The sequence below is a fragment of the Neofelis nebulosa genome, chromosome 2 (assembly GCF_028018385.1).
Source record: "Neofelis nebulosa isolate mNeoNeb1 chromosome 2, mNeoNeb1.pri, whole genome shotgun sequence".
Lineage (NCBI taxonomy): Eukaryota > Metazoa > Chordata > Mammalia > Carnivora > Felidae > Neofelis > Neofelis nebulosa.
In genome coordinates, this window is record NC_080783.1 from 178,188,783 (window position 1) to 178,206,929 (window position 18,147).

At 52.7% G+C, this 18,147-nt stretch overlaps 2 long non-coding RNA genes across 5 annotated transcripts; both read left to right on the forward strand.

The window, feature by feature from the left end:
- Window positions 1–2,316: 2,316 nt before the first annotated feature.
- On the forward strand, window positions 2,317–15,194 carry LOC131504705 (uncharacterized). 4 transcript variants are annotated; one of them, XR_009258126.1, is made up of 3 exons: window positions 2,317–2,648; window positions 7,351–7,420; window positions 7,643–9,264. It is a non-coding gene; the product is annotated as an uncharacterized LOC131504705 (long non-coding RNA). The 4 variants fall into 4 exon arrangements; XR_009258127.1 differs by lacking the exon at window positions 2,317–2,648 and adding an exon at window positions 15,017–15,194 and having other exon boundaries at window positions 7,005–7,420; window positions 7,643–7,743; XR_009258128.1 differs by lacking the exon at window positions 2,317–2,648 and adding an exon at window positions 15,020–15,194 and having other exon boundaries at window positions 7,005–7,420; window positions 7,643–7,743.
- Window positions 15,195–15,528: 334 nt separating this feature from the next.
- Window positions 15,529–17,273, forward strand: LOC131493484 (uncharacterized). Its single transcript, XR_009252702.1, has 2 exons — window positions 15,529–15,852; window positions 16,824–17,273. It is a non-coding gene; the product is annotated as an uncharacterized LOC131493484 (long non-coding RNA).
- The last annotated feature ends 874 nt before the right edge of the window (window positions 17,274–18,147 follow it).

Below are 18,147 nucleotides of genomic sequence, written 5' to 3' on the forward strand. Positions count from 1 at the left end.
TAGAACTGTAGAAAGTGTGGAAACTCCAGATGTCCAGGGTAAACGGGAATGAACTCATTCTGCCCAATGGACTGTCGCAGGGAAGGCCCTCTACTTGAAGGGACTTTTGAGTTGGGCTTTGAAGGGTGACTAGGAGCTCCCCACAAATAGTGAGAGAACATGGAGCTGAGAAGGTTGAGAGTCACTTAGGGAGAGTACTCTTGGCCTCAACAGGGAGTGACAGCAAGAAAAATTTTAAGATTAAGCAAAAAGGACTTCTCATCCCAAACTTAGGGCAGAATTTTAATCCAGGATTTGACTGAAAGTGCAAAATGGCCTAAGAAGGGTCAAGGGCCCCTTCATTATAAGTCAAAGGTCAACTGGTTCAACCTTCTGTGGCTAAGCCACCCAAGTACTTTTGTCCCTAAACCTGCTTCCTTTGTGCTAGAAGTGAGTTCTCCTTGAGTGAGTAGGGGAAGGAGACTCCCCCTGTTTCCTGGGTTCTTAGCCAATAGGCTGGGCCTCTGGCCAAGCAGCCCCTTCCCTCCCTCTCCAAGAGCCTGACCCCGCACCCTGCATAGGTTCTTCATTTCTCTCTGCAGCCTTGACCCAGGGCAGTGATACCAGCCAGGGAAAGCCCCCTTTCCTGGACTGGGGAGGAATGGAAGGAGGCAGGGTCCATTTTCTAGGTCAGAACTCCTCGCCCTTGCCCTTCCTCCCCTAGCCCATGTCTTTTAAAACTAGACCTTGGGGAGAGAGGGAGAGCGGTTGGGGAGAGGCAGAGAGTGTGGATGCTTCTGTGTGTGACTGAGTGTGTATGCCTGTGAGGAGAGAGGGAGAGGGAGGGAGAGAGAACAGAGCCTTGGAGTGTGCATATGGAGAGAGGGGGGGGGAGAGAGAGAGAGAGAGAACACAGAGCTGTGTGTGTGTGTGTGTGTGTGTGTGTGTGTGTGTGTGTGACTGCGTGACTGTGTGCTGGGGAGACTGTGGGGTGTGTGTGTATGTGTGTGTGTGTGTGTGGCACTCCAGCAGCAAGCTGTACCTTAAAGGTACAGACTGCCTCTGACTGCTCGCCTCCTCCTCCACCCCTAGCCAGACCACCTTCCACCACCATCAGCTAGGAACCTGAGCAGGACCAGTCCCCAGCGACTCCTGCGAGGGGAGAGAAGCAAACCCAGCCCTCTCAAACAGCCCCCATCCCAGGTTGACGCTGGGAGCGCTCTGAAGGGAGTCCTACAGGAGGGAGGAGGGAGGGGCTTTATTCCTGAGGAAGCAGGGCCTTGCAGAGGGAGGACTGGGGGCTGGGGAGGAGTGGAGCCCCAACTCTGGGGCCACAACTGCTGGCTGGGGTCCCAGCTCATCATTCACTAGGGTGGGGTGGGTGGAGAGAGGCCACAACCTCCACACCTCTTTTGCAGGGCCTCCGGGACAAGGGAACAGAGTTGTACAGCCATGGGGGATGCAGACCGTGAGGATGTGAGGGTGGCAGGACCACCATAGGGGTCTCTGGTGCAGTTGGGGAGCCCCTACCTCAAGTCTGCGCTCTCAGGCAGCCTTTGTGCCATCCAGGCAGCTGGGGCTGGCAGAGCAGAGCAAGGGCATTTGTTTTCCCCCACAGCAGCCTGCCCCTCCCCCACCCTGACACCAAGGGAGGCTCCAAGGGAGGAGGAGATGGGTGGAGCACCGGGTAGCTAAAACCTGGTTTCTCCTCCGACCTCGACCTGAGACTCCCGAGACTCGAGCCTCGCTGTGTGACCCTGACCAGGTTCCTCGCTCTCTCTGGGCTTCCTTTGCCTGCTCTATGCGATGAAGGAGGTTGGGTTCCGAAGCTCCACCAGACATTCCCCTCTTCTGAGTCCTACGACAGGCGTCATTTGATGAGAGCATGCCTCCATCCAAGAAGAGGATGAGAAATTACCCAACCCTGAATCCTCCCGGCCCTATCCCAGAGCCATAAAAAGTATGTGCGCTGAAGCGTGCGGGAAAATCTCCTGGTGCAATGCCTCCGTTCCAAAGTCGGGGAAACTGAGGCTGGGAGGGAGAGACAGAGGCAGTGATAAGCCCCAGACGCACGGGGAGTGGGAGCCCAGGTCTGGACTGGAGCCCCAGCTCGAAGCGGCGAGGCACAGGCCGAGTCGCCAAGGGAGCCCGGGAGCCGGGCAGCAGGGAGGAGGAGGAGCCCAGGGCGCGCCCCTCCAGCCTTGGCCCCTGCGGGCCCCTTCCGGCCCCTCCCCCAGCCTGCGCACCGTCCCGCCACCTGCTCCCCCGCCCACCGGGGCGGGGCGGCGGCCCCCCTCGTTCCCATGGCAACGCGCGGCCCCGGCCGGCGGCCCTGGCCTCCCAGCAGCAGTGCAGCCCATCTGGCCCCAAGCCCGTCCCAGCTGGGCCGCCTGAGGCCCCGGTCGCCGGGGGCCCTCACAGCCCAGCAGCGGTCTGAGACTAGGGCAGGAGCGCCAGGCGTCGGGCACCTACCTATGCCACCACCTCGGCTAGCTGCTGGGCTCATCCTGATGGGTCAGAAGTCATACTAGAAGCCCTCCAGGACCCCACTCCCTACCCTACCCCTGACCCCCCACCACCCCAAATGTCCACCCAGTGCAGCAGGAGGCAGCATCTCAGGATGAGAGGTCGGCTGTTTGGAGCCAGCCACTCCGGTTGCAAATCCCCAGGTAGTGCGATCTGGGCAATTTACCTAACCTTTTACCCTTCTGAAACTGGAGATGATCATAGAACCTGTCTCATAGGGTGCTTGTGAAGGTTAAATGGGTCAATAAAGAAAAATACGAGGAGTCAGCACTCAGTAATACCAGCTATTATTATGAGTGCAGGTGGCAAGTGCTCAAGATAGCCGTGGCAGTGGCAGCCGAGGAGGGGTCCTAACCCAGCCTGGGAGCCCCAGGGGTGGCTTCCTACCGGAGGCCATGCTGATGGAATCTTAGGAAGTAGCAGTTAGCCAAGGGAAGAGGGAACAGCAGCAGCAAAGGCACAGAGGTGAAAATAGCAGGGGTGGGGGTGAGGAGGGGTGTCCGGGAGACTTACAAAGCCCCTCAGTGTTCCTGGAGAGTGTAGAAAAGCTTGGCTTTTGGTCAGAGGGCACGGAGACAGGAGCCACCGAAGGGTTTTGAACAGAGGCATGACCTGTCCCTTGTTTTCCTAGAGACCACTGCAGCTGCCATATATGCAGTGGCTTGGAGGGGCCCGTGGTCCTTTTAGGAGACGGTGAGGCTTCAACAAGGGGAGATACAAGGTCAGGGAAGATGGGGACAGATTCATGGCTATTAAGGAAGTAGATATGGCAGGATGGTGACCTGTGGACTGGAAGTGGCTGGAAAGGGCAGAGTCAAGGACGGACATGGGCATTTGGGTGGCTGGCTTGAGCACTGAGAGTCTGGCAGGGCCAGAAGAGGGGCAGGTCTGGGAGGTGGGAGGTGCTACCCAGCTTGAGAACACCTGAGTTTGGAGCTGAGAGACAGAGACCTGGGCTGGAGAGACCATCATGGGGACATCAGTGCCTGGATGGTAACAAATCCTGCCAGGGTCTGAGAGCTGCCCCAGCATCAGCAGAGGGTGGGGGCCCCTCACCAGGCCAGAGAAGAGGATTTATGCTTTGAGATTGGATTCTAAGCTTCATTTTCCTGGAACCAAGTAGAATTTGTCCGGACTTCTGACCCAAATTGTATGTGTGCTGTTATCACTTTCTGAGGTTTTGGGGTTTGGGAGCGTTGTTTGGGGTGAGGGAGGGGCAGGAGAGTACAAGGAGATATCATATTGTACTGACTCATCCCAGCTCTGTCCATTGCCAGGCAGAAGGTCTTAGTTAAGTCTTCTTATAATGCCTCAGTTTCCTCCCAGCTATCTTGAAGTGTTATTGTAAGAAGGGCACAAAGCTCCTGCATGGTCTCTGGCCATCTTTATTAAACATGCAAATTCTAGGGGCGCCTGGGTGGCTCAGTCGGTTAAGAGGCCGACTTCGGCTCAGGTCATGATCTCGAGGTCCGTGAGTTCAAGCCCCGCGTCGGGCTCTGTGCTTACAGCTCAGAGCCTGGAGCCTGTTTCAGATTCTGTGTCTCCCTCTCTCTGACCCTCCCCCGTTCATGCTCTGTCTCTGTCTCAAAAATAAATAAACGTTAAAAAAAAAAAAAAATTTAAACATGCAAATTCTAGAATCTTCTCCAAAATTCAAGAATATGAATTTCCATGGGTGGGTCTGGGAATCTGTAAGTAAAACTGACCTGTCATTGGGTCAAAGCCTCCAACTACCACCCTGGGACTCCTCTGGCACTGGCCCCTCCGCAGCGTGGCCCACCCCTCACATTTGCAGCCTGAGGCAAGAGTTCAAATGGCAGTCCCCTTGGGTGCCTGGATGGCTCAGTCGGTAAGCGTCTGACTTTGGCTCAGGTGGTCTCAGGATCTGTGAGTTAGAGCCCCACATCAGGCTCTCTGCTGGCAACACAGAGCCGGCTTTGGATCTTCTGTCTGCCCTCCCTGGAGCGCGCTCTCTCTTTCTCTTTCTCTCTCCCTCTCAAAAATAAACATTTAAAAAAAAAAAAAGAAAGAAAAACCAAATGGCAGTCCTCTTGCCAGTTTGTCCTTCTCTTCCCCACCCTGCTTCCCATCTATTGTAAAGGTCTTTGTGTGCAGACATGTGGACTCAGACCCCCTGTCCAAGCTCCCAGGCACAGTTGCCCCCCAAACAGCTTCCTTGTCCAGCCCTCAGGCCTAAGGTTGCAGCACAGTCTGGTGGGAGGATAGACGCAGGTCCTGGGCTTAGAGCCCTTTGGGCAGGGAACTCCAGACGCCAGGCACCTGGAGCATGATCTAGAATGATAAACTTGGGCTCCAGGTGGCATTTCCTCTTGGCCCCATTTACACCACACGTTGGAGCAGGGGTGGGACTGGAGGAAGGCAGAGGAGAACCCTAGATAACAGAGTCGGAGCCGAGGACCAGCTGCCCAGATTTGTGGACTCCCCTGCCTCTGTTTCTATCGGCCTTTCCCACCAGGCCCTCTGGTTCCCAGCAGCCGTATCAAGGAGACTGTAGCCATTCATTCATCTGCCTGCTCCCTGCCTGGCTAAGGTCATCTCAGCCTCTGCTGGCCCTGGGAAGTATAGCGTTCTGAGGCCTCCCGCACAGCTACCTCGTGGGCCATCACAGCCCACACATGCCCAGTCCCTGGCTTGTCATGGAAGATTATATCATTCTTTCAAAATGAAGAAACTGAAGCTCAGAGGAGACGAAGGGGGATCTGCCATTACAGAGCACCTACTGAATGCCAAGTGCTGAGGCAGGTGCTTTTAAAGATATGACCACGCAACACTCCTGTCTGAATGATCCCCAATTTGCAGGTGAGGACAGTGTGGCTCAGGAGGGGGAGGTAACTGGCCCAGAGATCACCCAGCTGGTGGGAGTCAGAGTCAGAATACAGATTGGTCAGACTCCCGGGTCCAGACCCCAGGGATGCACAGTAGGCCTTCGGTAAGGCCTGCCAAGAGGAGCGGAGGATGGTTGGAAACCCAGACGCACCACCTCCGGCGAGGGCCACGGAATGTGAGGAATGTCCATCCCCGGGGTAGGGCTGTGGGCAAGGTGACCTTTGGGAAGATAAAGTCAAATTCCAGTCCTTGGAGACTAGCAGAGGTAGACCTGGCGTGGTACTACCAGGGACCAGAACCAGCTGCAACGGGGCATCGGCCCCCAAGCCCCTCCCTGAGCCAGTAATTACAACTGAGGCACGTGATGGGGGTGCACAAGGGGGGCCACCGCCACATCAGCCCCTGCTGTCCTCTCAACTGGAATCTCCTTTCCCCCACTCTGCCAATGACACTTCAGCCACTATGCTTCTCACCCTGTCCCCAACTGTCACCTGAACACTTCCACTTGGAGGGCCCTGGGGAATGTCAGCCATAACGTCCATAACTCAACGCTCCATGCCCCCTGACTCACCATCCTCCCTGGGAGTACCACCTCCATGCCCCGGCCTGATTGCCTAGATGGCAGGCTGCTAGCCTTGCCTCTTCCTTTTCCCTCTTACTCCATTCAGACTCAGTCTCCCGTGTCTCCGCCCTCTCCCTGCTGCCTCTGGCCTCCAGCCTCAGACCCTCCAACCCCATCTCCCCATGGCAACCAGAGTAAGTTTCCAGATGTGGCAAAGAAAAATACAGGATTCTCAGTTAAATTTGAATTTCAGGGGCACCTGGGTGGCTCAGTCAGCTGAGAATCCAACTCTTGATTTCAGCTCAGGCCGTGACCCCAGAGGCATGGAATTGAGCCCCGTATCAGACTCTGCACTGAGTGTGGAGCCTGCTTAAGATTCTCTCTCCCCCTACCCCTCTCTTTAGTTTATGCTCTCTAAACAAACAAACAAACAAACAAATAAATAGGGGCGCCTAGGTGGCTCAGTCAGTTAAGCATCCATCTCTTGATTTCAGTCATGATCTTAGTTTCTTGAGTTCGAGCCCCAAATGGGGCTCTGCACTGATAGGAGGGTGGATAGGGAGAGACCTGCTTGGGATTCTCTCTCTCTCTCTCTCTCTCTCTCTGCCCCTCCCCTGCTCATGTGCTCTCTCTCTCTCTTTCAAAATAAATAAACTTAAAAGAAATAAAAAAAAAATAAATAAATTGGAATTTCAGACAAATAATTTTTTTTTTTTAGTATAAGTATATCCTAAATGCTGCATGGGACTACTTATGCTAAACAATTTTTTGTTGTTTATCTGAAACTTTCGATCACTGGGCATCTTGTATTTTAGCTGGCAACTCTAAGCCAGAGCATACTTCATCTCTTAAAATTCCCCAGTGGTTCCGTGAGGCATGGAGACTGGAGAAAGCTCCCACGCTTGGAGCATTCTTGCCCCACCATTTCTTGTCTGCCTGTCACCAGCGACCATTCAATTCTCAGAAATCACCTCTTCCAGGAAGCCTTCTGGCTTAGGGGCTGCTCTGTGAAATGGGAGGCTACCAAACTTCCCTTATCAGAACCCCAAGTGCACTGCTAGTCTCCTCCAGCAGTAAGAGCTCCATGAGACCAGCATCTGGCCTTTCTGTTCACCGTGTTTTAGCCTCCAGCACCTTGCATGTGCCCCAAATGACTTGCTGTGGAACCCTGAGTAAGCCCATTGCCTCCTCTGGGTCACAGTCTCCATCCATATGAGGAAGGCCACGTGATATGGTCTCTGAGCCCCCTTCCAGCTCTGATGGCTGCCCATTTCAGCCTGCCCCAGCACTTGATCCTGGAGATGCTGAGCACGGGGGGCACAGGAGAGAACTCTGAGCCAAGCTTGGAAGACCTGAGGACAAGCCCTGGTTCTGCCTCTCTGCAGCCTCCAACAAGTTTCCCACCCTCTCTCAGCCCAACCTTTCTCTCCTGCCAGGCTCCGGACAAGTGGGGACCACACCGCCTGCTGTAACCTCGTAAGGCTGGAGAAGTCTGAAGCCAGAAAGGTAAGGCGCACAGCACAGCACCCGGCGCATAGGAGGCCCTCAAAAACACAAGATTCCTGCCCCCTCTTCTCACTCAACTGGAAGGGTGAACAACCCTGGAGGGGCTCAGGCAGTGGGGGCTGCAGAGCTCCAGGGGGAGGAGGGAGGGAGAAGCTGGGCTGGGAGCATTCAGGCAAGACTTTAAATCTGGTCTTCGATTTATTTATTTATTTCTTTTTAAAGGGCCTGAGCATCTTCTGCGAGGAATCCATCCAGCCCGCCAGAGACAACCTGCAGTCAGTCCCCCACTCCCTTGAGTGTTAAGTGTTCACCCTAAGTGCAAGGTGGGGACATGTGAGTGTAGGTGGAACAGACCCCAGGAGACCTGGGTCCAAGGACACACCAAGGACCAGTGGGGGACTTTGTTCAGCCTTAGAGCTCCCATAATCTCCTCCAGACCCCCAGGGCCACCCCCAAGTAAACAGCTTGAGGGAGAACCGCGTGGTGCTCGCTGGCTTCAGGACAAAGTTATACCACCACCCCTGTTCCGGCACCCTCTCAACCAGCGGGTTCACAAGATGGGGATGTCCCAGCAGGCTCTTCCAGTGCTAGGACAGGGCCTTCCCCAGGCCCGCTTCTGGTCTCATCTGAATGCTTTGGTGTAAGGAACAGGGGACGGTTCCTTTTCAGATAGGTAATCCAGGGTTCTAGAGGATGAGACGACAGTGCTGTGAGCCTCCAGAAATGAATTCCTGCCTCTGGACAGGAATCTGAAGATAGATCAGGCTCTCTCACTCTGCCTCCTTCTTCTTGGGCTCTTCTCTGTCCCCTCTCCTGCTTCCTTCCTTCTCCTGCTCCCTGTCTCTCCCAGCCCCTGCTGAACTAGCTTCCCAGGCCTATTAATCAGGCCTGATCTGACCTCAAGACCAAAGAGCCAAGAAGAGGAGGGAGGCAGGGAAGAAGAAAGGAGGGAAGAGGACAATTCACCTGCCTGGAGACCTGGTCAGTGCTACTCACCTTTGCCTCTCTTGTCTCCTAGACCTCCCCCCAGTCACCCTACAAGGCAGAACCTATTTATAGGGGAGCAAACTCAGTCTCCAAGAGCATAGATGTTCTGACTGGCACCACACAACTGATTAGGAGCCAGTCTCCAGGCTCCTAGGTGGCTCCTAGTTGACAACCGGGAGCTTAAACTGACCGGGGAGGAAGAAGAGCATCTCCTTGGTCCTAAGGCTCTCAGTCATTCAGGGCTGAAGCCAGTCAGGGCAGGTGGGAGGGCTGGCCTAGCTAGTCCCTGTCCCAAAGAGGGCAGGTAGCCCAAGGCTAGTCACTTCACCTTTCTGAAGATCCTTTTGTCCAGTTAAAAATCTGGCCAGGAGTGACCTTTGCCCTCGAGGGAAAAGTGATAAGTGCCTTGGCTTGTAGCTAGACTTGATTTCAAATTCTGGTTCTGCCTGTCCCTAGTTGAGTAGCTAGACACAAGTCACTTCTCCCTGCTGTGAAATGGGAGTGATCAGGCCATCCACATGGGGTTTTGCTGAAGATTGGGCCCCTTAGAGGGCTCCACAGCTGGTGCTCAAGGGGTGGAAAGAAATGCAATGAGAAAGCCTAGTGACCATCAGCTGTGGGACCAGGCAAGTGGCTCCCCCCTACCCTGCCCCCACGATGCCAAAGCACTCTTGGGCCTGGGAGGGCAGACTAGAGACTCGTGTCTGACCTTTTACCCTCTTGGATCCCCAGAGAGCACACCCTCACTCCATCCTACCATCCTGGCCCTTACATACCCATCCTGCTCCATTCTTCCCTGGCCGACTCAGGGCTCTGTTCCCACCCCACCCCCAGTACAAAAGGGACATTTGACATTCTTTGTTCTCTGCAAGCTCATTCTCTGAGTGTGGGATCCACCAGGCCTCGCAGCTGGGACCTGCCACCTTTCCCCCCAGGCCTGTCCCAGCTCTGCCAGAGCTTTGTGCGGGAGGAGAGGGAGGGAGGGGCCGCAGAGGAGAGTCCCAACCCCCACCATCAGAATTGGCAGGAAGGAAACCTGGTGGGGGAGGGTGGCGGAGAGGTTCTAAGAGGACTGCACTCACAGGACTTGTTTGAGATTGGGGTAGGGGCTAACTTGAGGCTAAAACCTATTTTTCTCCTGGCTCCCAGCTAGGGGCTCTTTTCACTAACTAGTTTCTTAGTAAATTTTATTTATTTATTTTAAAAAATGGTTTCATGTTTATTATTTCTGAGGGGTGGGGGAGGAGAGAGAGAGAGAGAGAGAGAGAGAGAGAGAGAGAGAGAGAGAGAGAGAGAGAGAATGAATGAGAGAATGAGCCTGGGATGGGCAAAGAGAGAGGGAGACACAGAATCCAAAGCAGACTTCAAGCTGTCAGCACAGAGCCCAACGCAGGGCTCCAACTCTTGAACAGAATTGTGAGATCATGACCTGAGCCAAAGTTGGACCCTTAACTGACTGAGCCCCCAGATTCCGCCTTAGTAAGTTTTAAAGAAACTGCTCCCAACTCTGCCCTGATTTCCTGTGTGACCTTGGGTGTGTTCCTTTCCCTCTCTGGGCCTTGGTCTCCCTGGTATAAAATGGAGGGAAAGACCTGGAGAACCTCTCATATGAGAGGGTTCCTGAGCCAGACCCTGGCCAGGTGCTGGGATACCACAGACCAGCCACCCTTCCAGAATCCGGTTCTAGGATTCCATCAAGAAGGAGCACAAAATGACTTCTTGAGGTAAAAGTAATATGTTTCCATGAAAGTAGGATCCCCCCAAATGGATCTAGCCTCCCTCCCCTCAAACTGATACAGTCCTGGACAACCTCCAAAGCTGTTTCCCCTCTTCATCTATCAATAAGCTTGTAAGACAAACGAGACCAAAATGGTGTTCTCCTTTTACAGAAAATAAGGCTGCAGGCTCACCGAGGACAGGCCCCAACCCGCCCTGGGAGTGACGCCTGAGCTCACTGGGGAAAGACAGATGGTGGATATTCTGGGTGAGGGCCCCACATGAGCAAGGGAGAGAGCTCAGGTAGACCTGAGGGGAGCAGAGAGAGGAGGCTGCAGGGTGTCGGCTGCCTGGCTAAGGAGTTTTCCCCACGGGCGCTGGGGAGCCACAGGAGAGGGGTTTATGCCAGGCCTGTGTCGTCACTACTGTTGTTGCAAAGGGAGTGAACGGTGGACCCAGACAGAGACCAAGGGAGCCTGAACAGCTGTAGACACAGGTAGCTTCTGACAAAAGGGCCAGGGAGCCTCAACAGGCCGTGGGGGAGGGGAAGCCAAGCAATTCCTCTCGGGGAAAGAGGGGAAGTGAGCGGGGAGATGAAGCAGGGGAGAGGAAATGAAAGATTAAGTGCATAAAGGCCATAAAGCTCAGAAATGTCCAGGCCGGATGGATTCCCAGTTTATAGACACATTTGCGTTCAAGGATGCTCAGCCGGGCCTGATACCCCAACAAGAGCAGCCGCACAAGGAGGCCGAGGGGATACTGGGCTGGAAGGGACCCCTCATGCCCCTGACCTACTCTCTTGCTCCCCCCACCATTCCCAAGCTACCCCCCACTCCTCCAGCTGGCTGACAGCCCAGCTGGAAGCAATTGTGGGAGCCTCCAGCCCAGAGAGCTGCATCCCACAAAGGGCCCTGGTAAATAGCAGCCCACACCCCAGACGGCCTGCGCACACACCCCCTCCTTCGCAGCCCCCTGCCCGGAAATTTAAAACAACTGCTCAACATAGTCTTAAATCCTCCAGGAAGGAGCTCCGGTAAGGAGGCCAGGCAGGAAGCATGAGGCTGGCCAAGGCCCTGCCTGGAACTCCCTCTCTCCCCAGCTCCCACCCTGAACTCCCCTGAAATACCGCCCCGCAAAGTCTGGCCACGGGCCTCTCAGCCCCTGGGGTTCCTGTGCTGGTGTTCGCTGCGGGACGCTGCAGCTGCCGCTTGTCAGAATCGCCAAGTAGACAGGGAGCACCCTGTGCACGGGATGGTCTTGTCCCCTGCTTGTCCCCAGCGCTGGGTCTGCCACAGAGCAAAAGCATAGCATATATATGAAGAAGAATGAATAAATGGAGCCACCAGGTGACCCTGAGCTGTCACTGCTCTTTGGACCTCAGTTTCCTCATCTATCAAATGGGCATGATAACTTTTACCCTGTCTATTTCCCAGAGTTGTGAGAGTTGAACAAGAACCTTTGTGCAAGTGTTTTATTTTATTTTATTTTATTTTATTTTATTCTATTCTATTCTATTCTATTCTATTCTTGGTTTTTTTAATGTTTATTTTTGAGAGAGAGAGCGAGAGCATGCGCATGAGCGGGGGAGAAGCAGAGAGAGAGGGAGATACAGAATGTCAGCACAGAGCCCAGTGCAGGACTCAAAGCCACTGACCGTGAGATCATGACCGGAGCCGAAGTGGGCCACTCAACCGACTGAGCCACCCAGGAGCCCCAGTGTGCAAGTATTTTAGTAACTGCAAAGCTGGCTTTCCTTCCTGACCTTGGTTTGCTCATCTGTAAAAGGAGGGTCCCTCCCAGCTTTGATATTTGGAGACTTTAGCCAGAGAGGAGAGTGCTCCTTAAATATCAGCTGGGCATTCGGGGGAGGCCAGAGGCTAGAGTGTCAGGAAATAGAGCCCTGGCCGGGGTTCAGAAGGCCACTATTTCAGTTCTAAAGTGGCCTCTGACTCGTTGTATGACCTTCTCTGGGCCTCAGTTTTCTTCTCTGTAAAATGGGAGTGGGTGGACACAGAATGCCTAAAGTGACCTCTAGCATTCAAGCTCTGTGAATGACAGGATATTATTCAGAGGGCAATGGGGAGCCACTGATAGGCTTTGAGCTGGAGAGCAGCATGATCCCAATCAGGTTTCAGAGCACTCACTCTGGCAGTGGGGTGGTTTGTGGGCAGAAGGACAGGGAGGCTGGATTCCGGAGGCCTGGAAGAGGCAACAGAAGACAGTGTCTTTCCTCATGCTGTGCCCGTGCCTGGACTGCTCTGCCCCTTCTTCCCCAGGTCCCTATTTTTTCAAAATCACCCATCTAAGACACAGTTCAGGGAGCACTTCCTCCCTAAGGTCTTCCCAGCTTGGCTCTGATGCAGTTACTTCCTCTGCCCTGCGGTTGCCCAGCTCTTTGTATCTCCATCCCCGGACCAGTGTGGATTACTGTTGTGTGTGTATGTGTGTGCACAGGCGTGCGTGCATTTCTCTCCTGGGCTGTGAGCTCCTAAGGTCGGGGTGGGTGTCCCACATCCCCGTATCATCTCTAGCACCCACCACGGGGCCTGGCCCAGAGGCGGTGCTCAGTACATGCATGCAGAGTGCTGCGGATGCCAGAACATCCTACTCTCTGAGTCCACCTGCAGGATACGAGACTGGGCTCCAGCCCCAGCTTAACTGCCAGTAGCCATGTGACCTTGGGTGAGTTACTTCTCCCTTCTGGACCAAGGTCCTTTTTTGGCCAAATAGGAATTACCCTGATTATTCATTCTTGAGTCAGGACTCTGATGGGAGGGAGCATCCTTAGGCCTTTTCCTGGGCATGTCCCCTCACCACTTCCTTTGCTGTGCTCTGGATCACGGTGCGCTGTGAGGACTGATTCCAGAACCCAAGCTCACTGAAAATCTCATCTGTGGGTCCTGCACTGTGCTGTGCACAGAGGGGTGCTCGGCAGGCCTGTATAAAGAGGCATTTGTCTACTCCACAGCCCCAAGAGAGGGAGCCTAGTGGGATCTCCATAAACAGTGATGTGCACCAAATGCAGGGCTTTGCAAGAGGCCAGGAGCCCAAACCCAGCTGCAGTCCAGCCTCTGTCCCCATACCCTCCTGCCCAGCCATCCTCCTGGGGCTGGCTGGTCTGACCTCCCCAGAGAGCTGTGGGGAAGGGGTGCTGTCAGCTCCAAAAGCAGATGGATCTTTAGCCGGCACTACTCTGCCCCAGGCAAGCCCTGCCTGAATCTCAGCCAGAATCCCCCTTCTACTCCCCCGCCCCCATGGGCTGGGACAGACCTCAGCCAGCAGGCCTCCCAGCTTTGATCAATACAGGGCAGGCAGCCAAGGCGGCTGCAGGCTCCATCCTCCCAGGAGGCCCCGGCTCAGCCGGGGTCACAAGGGGGAGGGGCCCCAGCAGCAGCCTGGCTCAGGGGCTATGGGGGTGGGGCAGGGTGTGGAGAGCAGGAAAGGCAGGCATCACTCATGAAGTCATTGTTCACCCCTTCTTCACCTGCTCGCTTCTTCGTCCACATTCAGGTGGTCCACAAATATTTGGTGAGCACCAACTTTGCCCCAGGCACTGGCATTGGCCCTGGGGCACAGTGAGGAGAAGACAGCAGCTCTTGTGAAACTGATTTTCTAGTCTGGGAGAGAGACAGCCGAGGAGGAATGAAATAAACAAACATAAGAGATAGTTTCTAAAGGTGATAAATACAGAACAGGGTAAGGCGACAGAGAGATCAGGCGACATCACACACACGGTGACCAAGGAGGAGGCCAAGGAGGATAACGTCTGAGCTGAGGCTCAAATGATGAAGAGGTGCCCACCAGGCTGGCTCAGTCAGACCCCCAGAAGCACACGCTAAGATGGAGAGCTACATGTAGGAACCTTCTGGGGGCTTGCCCTTGGACCCTGCACCTGCGGGCACCTGTGGGTGGGTGAGGGAAGTAGCACAGAGTGACGGAAGGAGTTGGGCTACGCTGAAGTCACAACAAAGGCCTCAGCTGACCCCCATGCATCAAGGAACAAGGAGAACCTTTCCAAGTTGTCCCAGTTCCAGGCGATGGGTCTGGCCTTTGTACCCGCACGCTGGCCAGCCGATGGGTAGCTGCCCACAGGAAGGGACAAGACTGGCCAAGCCAGCTGTCTTCAGAGGAGGCATTCCAACAGAGTCTCAACTGAGAGCAGATGGGGGATGGAGCCCCTCAGCCCCAAATGGGAACCTGGGTGGCACCCCCTCAGCATCTACGAGGTGTGCTATGATTTGAAAGAACATTCCAGATAGCAGAATAGCAAATGAGAAGCCTTGAGGCAGAAATGAGCTTAGCCTGAAGAAGACCAGCGTAGTGCAGAGTGCTGAGTGAAGAAGAATCACAGGACAGTGGTCAGAGAGCAGGCAAAGGCCATTCCAGAAGGGCCTGTGAACCAAGGGACTTTATTCTCAGTGTGAAGGGCCACCCCATAGGTCCTTAAGAGGAGAGTGATCTGGTAACTCCCTATTAACACTACTCTGGCTTCTGTGGAGTAGGGGAGGGGAAAGGGAGAGCAGTAGAAGGCCATGGGAAGAGTCCAGGTGAGAAGATTCCGGATAAATCTTGGCTGTTGTAAAGATGCCTCCAGTGTCCTGTCGGTGATATTCAACCAGATGAATTTTACTTTTTACCATTCTTAAGGTCCTGAACTCTTGTGGCTTGGGGAAGAACCTCAGAGATTCCTACTTCCTCTCCCTGACCTGGGCAGGAAGCCCTTTGCCAAAAGTGGTGGTTAGTGACCAGGCAGCCCATGCTATGCCCCATAGAGACTGAGGAGCTCACTCCCCTTATGGATCACTCTGCTGGAAAGTTCTGAGAGCTGCCTCTTGTAGCTGTTCCCAGGGGCCCCTGTTCTGCTCTGGGCCACACTAACCACATCTGTCCCAGTAGTTCCCAAGAGGTGAGAACATGCTCCTGTCTCCACTCCAACCCCATATCTTGTCTGGTGATGATCTCAGATGATGCCCCCTCCCTAACTCAAGCCTAGTTCCTTGCCAGCCCATCAATTCACTGCTATGACATGCATCTGTTTCTTCAAAGGTATGGAGAAAAGTCATTTTGTAGAAGTTGTCAGAGGAAAATATTTTCTTTAAAAAAAAAAAAAAAGTTAAATATATTTTCTTCTGAGGCCTGACTCATGTGGAGGCCAAACCAGACTAGGAGTTAGGACAGGTGGGTTCTAACCCGCCTATGTGACTCTGGACCAGTCTCTTCCCCTTTCTGGGCTTTATTTGCTCCTCTGTCGATGAGGCTGTCCAGCTGGGTGGAATTTAAAGCTGAACCAAAATATTGTGAGTTCATGTGTAGATCTGCCCTTGTTCTTTCTTTAAAATCTGAGCCAAGGGATTTTCTGATTTCTTTTCCTATGCCTCCCAGCTCCAGACTCTTGGAGCTAAAAAGGTCGCAGAAAGCCTAACCAACTTCCTCTGCTCCACACCACCTGCTTTGCTGAACTGTGTTTCAACATCACCATCATCTGATTACCTCTACCTTCAGAGCTTGTACACCTCCAGACATAGGGAGCTCACTGTCTTGAGAAAGTTCTTCAGCTAAACACAAAGATTCTATAAGTAATACAGCGGCTCTTGTCTTTCTCTGTGTCACTGCTCATCTAGTCATTCATTCATTTATATTTTCATTCATTCAATACTATTTATTGAGCCTCCACTAAATGAAGCAGAAAACTCATGGTCCAGCATCGGAGCAAAATCATAACTCTAAAGGTAGTTTATGTTCTTTGAGCAATTATACTATGGCCAGCATTGTACTAAGCACTGCAAATACAGCATCTCAGTTAATCATCATAGTCACCTCCCTCTTTGCAAATGAACAAATTGAGGGTTAGGGAGTATGGGAGACAGGGTCCCAGTAGGAAACAGATGGCGACTGAAGGGTTTCTTGCAGAGTTGAAGAAAGGGACTATTTACACAGGTGTGGAAAGGGTTAAGGAAACCTACAAGGGATGGCAGGGTGCCCTAAGGTTCGCAACAGGGAGGAGCCCTAACCACCTATAGATCTGAAGGGAAAAGAAGTGAGAAGGTTGTCAGGAGCACCTGGTGAAGCTAGGGTTGTGAAAGAGGGGGCACCTGATGGGAGCCATGGCTGTAGAGAATGGGGGTAGGAGGAGAGGAATTAATAGCCTTTTCTCTCACTCCTGCTGGTACTTCCCAGTGATTGAATCCGCAGGGAATCAGTAGGTAAGGTTTTTCAGGCGATATAGTCCACAGAGGTCAGGCTTCTGGGCACACTGAGGGAAAAGAACCGGTCTTAGGGAAGTGTGCAAACTGAATAACCGACCCAGAGAGTTAGCTGATTTGTCTAAGCTCTCGAAGTCAGGAAGTTGCAGAGCCATAGAAATAAAGACATAGTGATTCGTGCGCTGTGTTCAAGTTGTAAGAGCCTGAAGGAGGGAGTTGTGGGTGAGTTTAGAAGGATCTGGAGGATAGGCAGGAGTTTGTGGGAAAAGAAAGGGGAAAGGACATTCCAGAAAGGCTGGAGAGGGTATTGGAACACCACCTGTTGGGCAAGAGTGAGGCGCTCTGCAGGGCTGGAGAGAGCTGGGAAGGTTCCAGAAACCTCTGGGGTGAGGCTGGAGAGGGAGCTCGGAAGTGTTACTATTGGAATAAGATAAAGCCACTACTCATCCATTAATTTACTTTAAATATGTATTGATTGGGCTTCTGCTCTTTGCCAGGGACTGTGCTAGGAGTTGGGGTTACAGCCACGAAAAGTGCAGTCACAGGCTTGTGCAGCCATGGTCCTGACCTTGTGGAGCTTATGGTCTAGTAAGGGAAGGGGAGAAGCCACTGATGAGTGGGAATCAGCGCTCTGAAGAAAAATCTGGATTTTCTCTTCTAAGCAATGGGAGACACTGATGGACATTGATAGCTGAAACTTTTTAATGTTTTTTTTTTTTAATTGTGGGATAGCTTACAAATAGTAGATTGCCCAGATCTTAAGTGTATTGCTTAATGAATTATAACCACCACTCAGATCAAGACTCAAAACATTTCCAGGGCCCAGAAGGCTCTTTCATGCCCCCACCCAGCCGTACCCCCACATAAAGTAACCGCTATGTTGATTTTTATCACCATGTATTCATTTTGCCTGTTTTTGAATGCCATATAAATAGAATCTTATAGTATGTACTTGTTTGTGCCTTTCTTCTTTTGCCCTACGTTTTGCCCAAGAGATTCATGTGTGTTGCAGCTTGTGGCAATTGTCTGTTCTCACCCATGGCTATTTAATCTACTGTGTGTGTGTATGAATACATGTATTATTTTATTTATACATTCTACTGTTAATGGGGTTAACAGTTTATTTATCCAGGCTACTGTCAGTTTGGGTTGCTTCTAATTTTTGGCTATTGTAAATAATGCTGTCATGAATATTCTTTTTTTTTTAATTTTTTTTAGCATTTTTCAGTTTTGAGAAACAGAGAGGGACAGAGCTTGAGCAGGGAAGGGACAAAGCAAGAGGGAGACACAAAATCCGAAGCAGGCTCCAGGCTCCAAGCTGTCAGCACAGAGCCCGATGCGGGGCTCAAACCCATGAACCGTGAGATCGTGACCTGAGCCGAAGTCGGACGCTTAACCGACTGAGCCACCCAGGTGCCCCTGTCATGAATATTCTTGTACAGTGTTTTTGGTGACCATATGCATGCTCATTTCTGTTGGGTATACATCCAGGAGTGGGATCCCCGAGACATACATGTTTAACTTCAGTAAATACTGCCAATTTTCCAAAGCGTGGTATCAGTTTATACACCTACTAACAATGTATGGGAGCCCTGCTTGCTCCACCTCCTTGCAGACCCTTGAAAATGTTGGTCTGGTTCATTTTAGCCATTCTGGTAAGCGCATAACAGTCTCTTATTGTAGTTTAAATTTGCATTTCATTAGGGCATCTGGCTGGCTCTGTCAGAAGGGCCTGTTAAAGCCCCGTATTGAATGCAGAGATTACGAAAGAAAATACATTTTTGAAAACTTCAAAAAAAGTAAATTTTCGGGGCGCCTGGG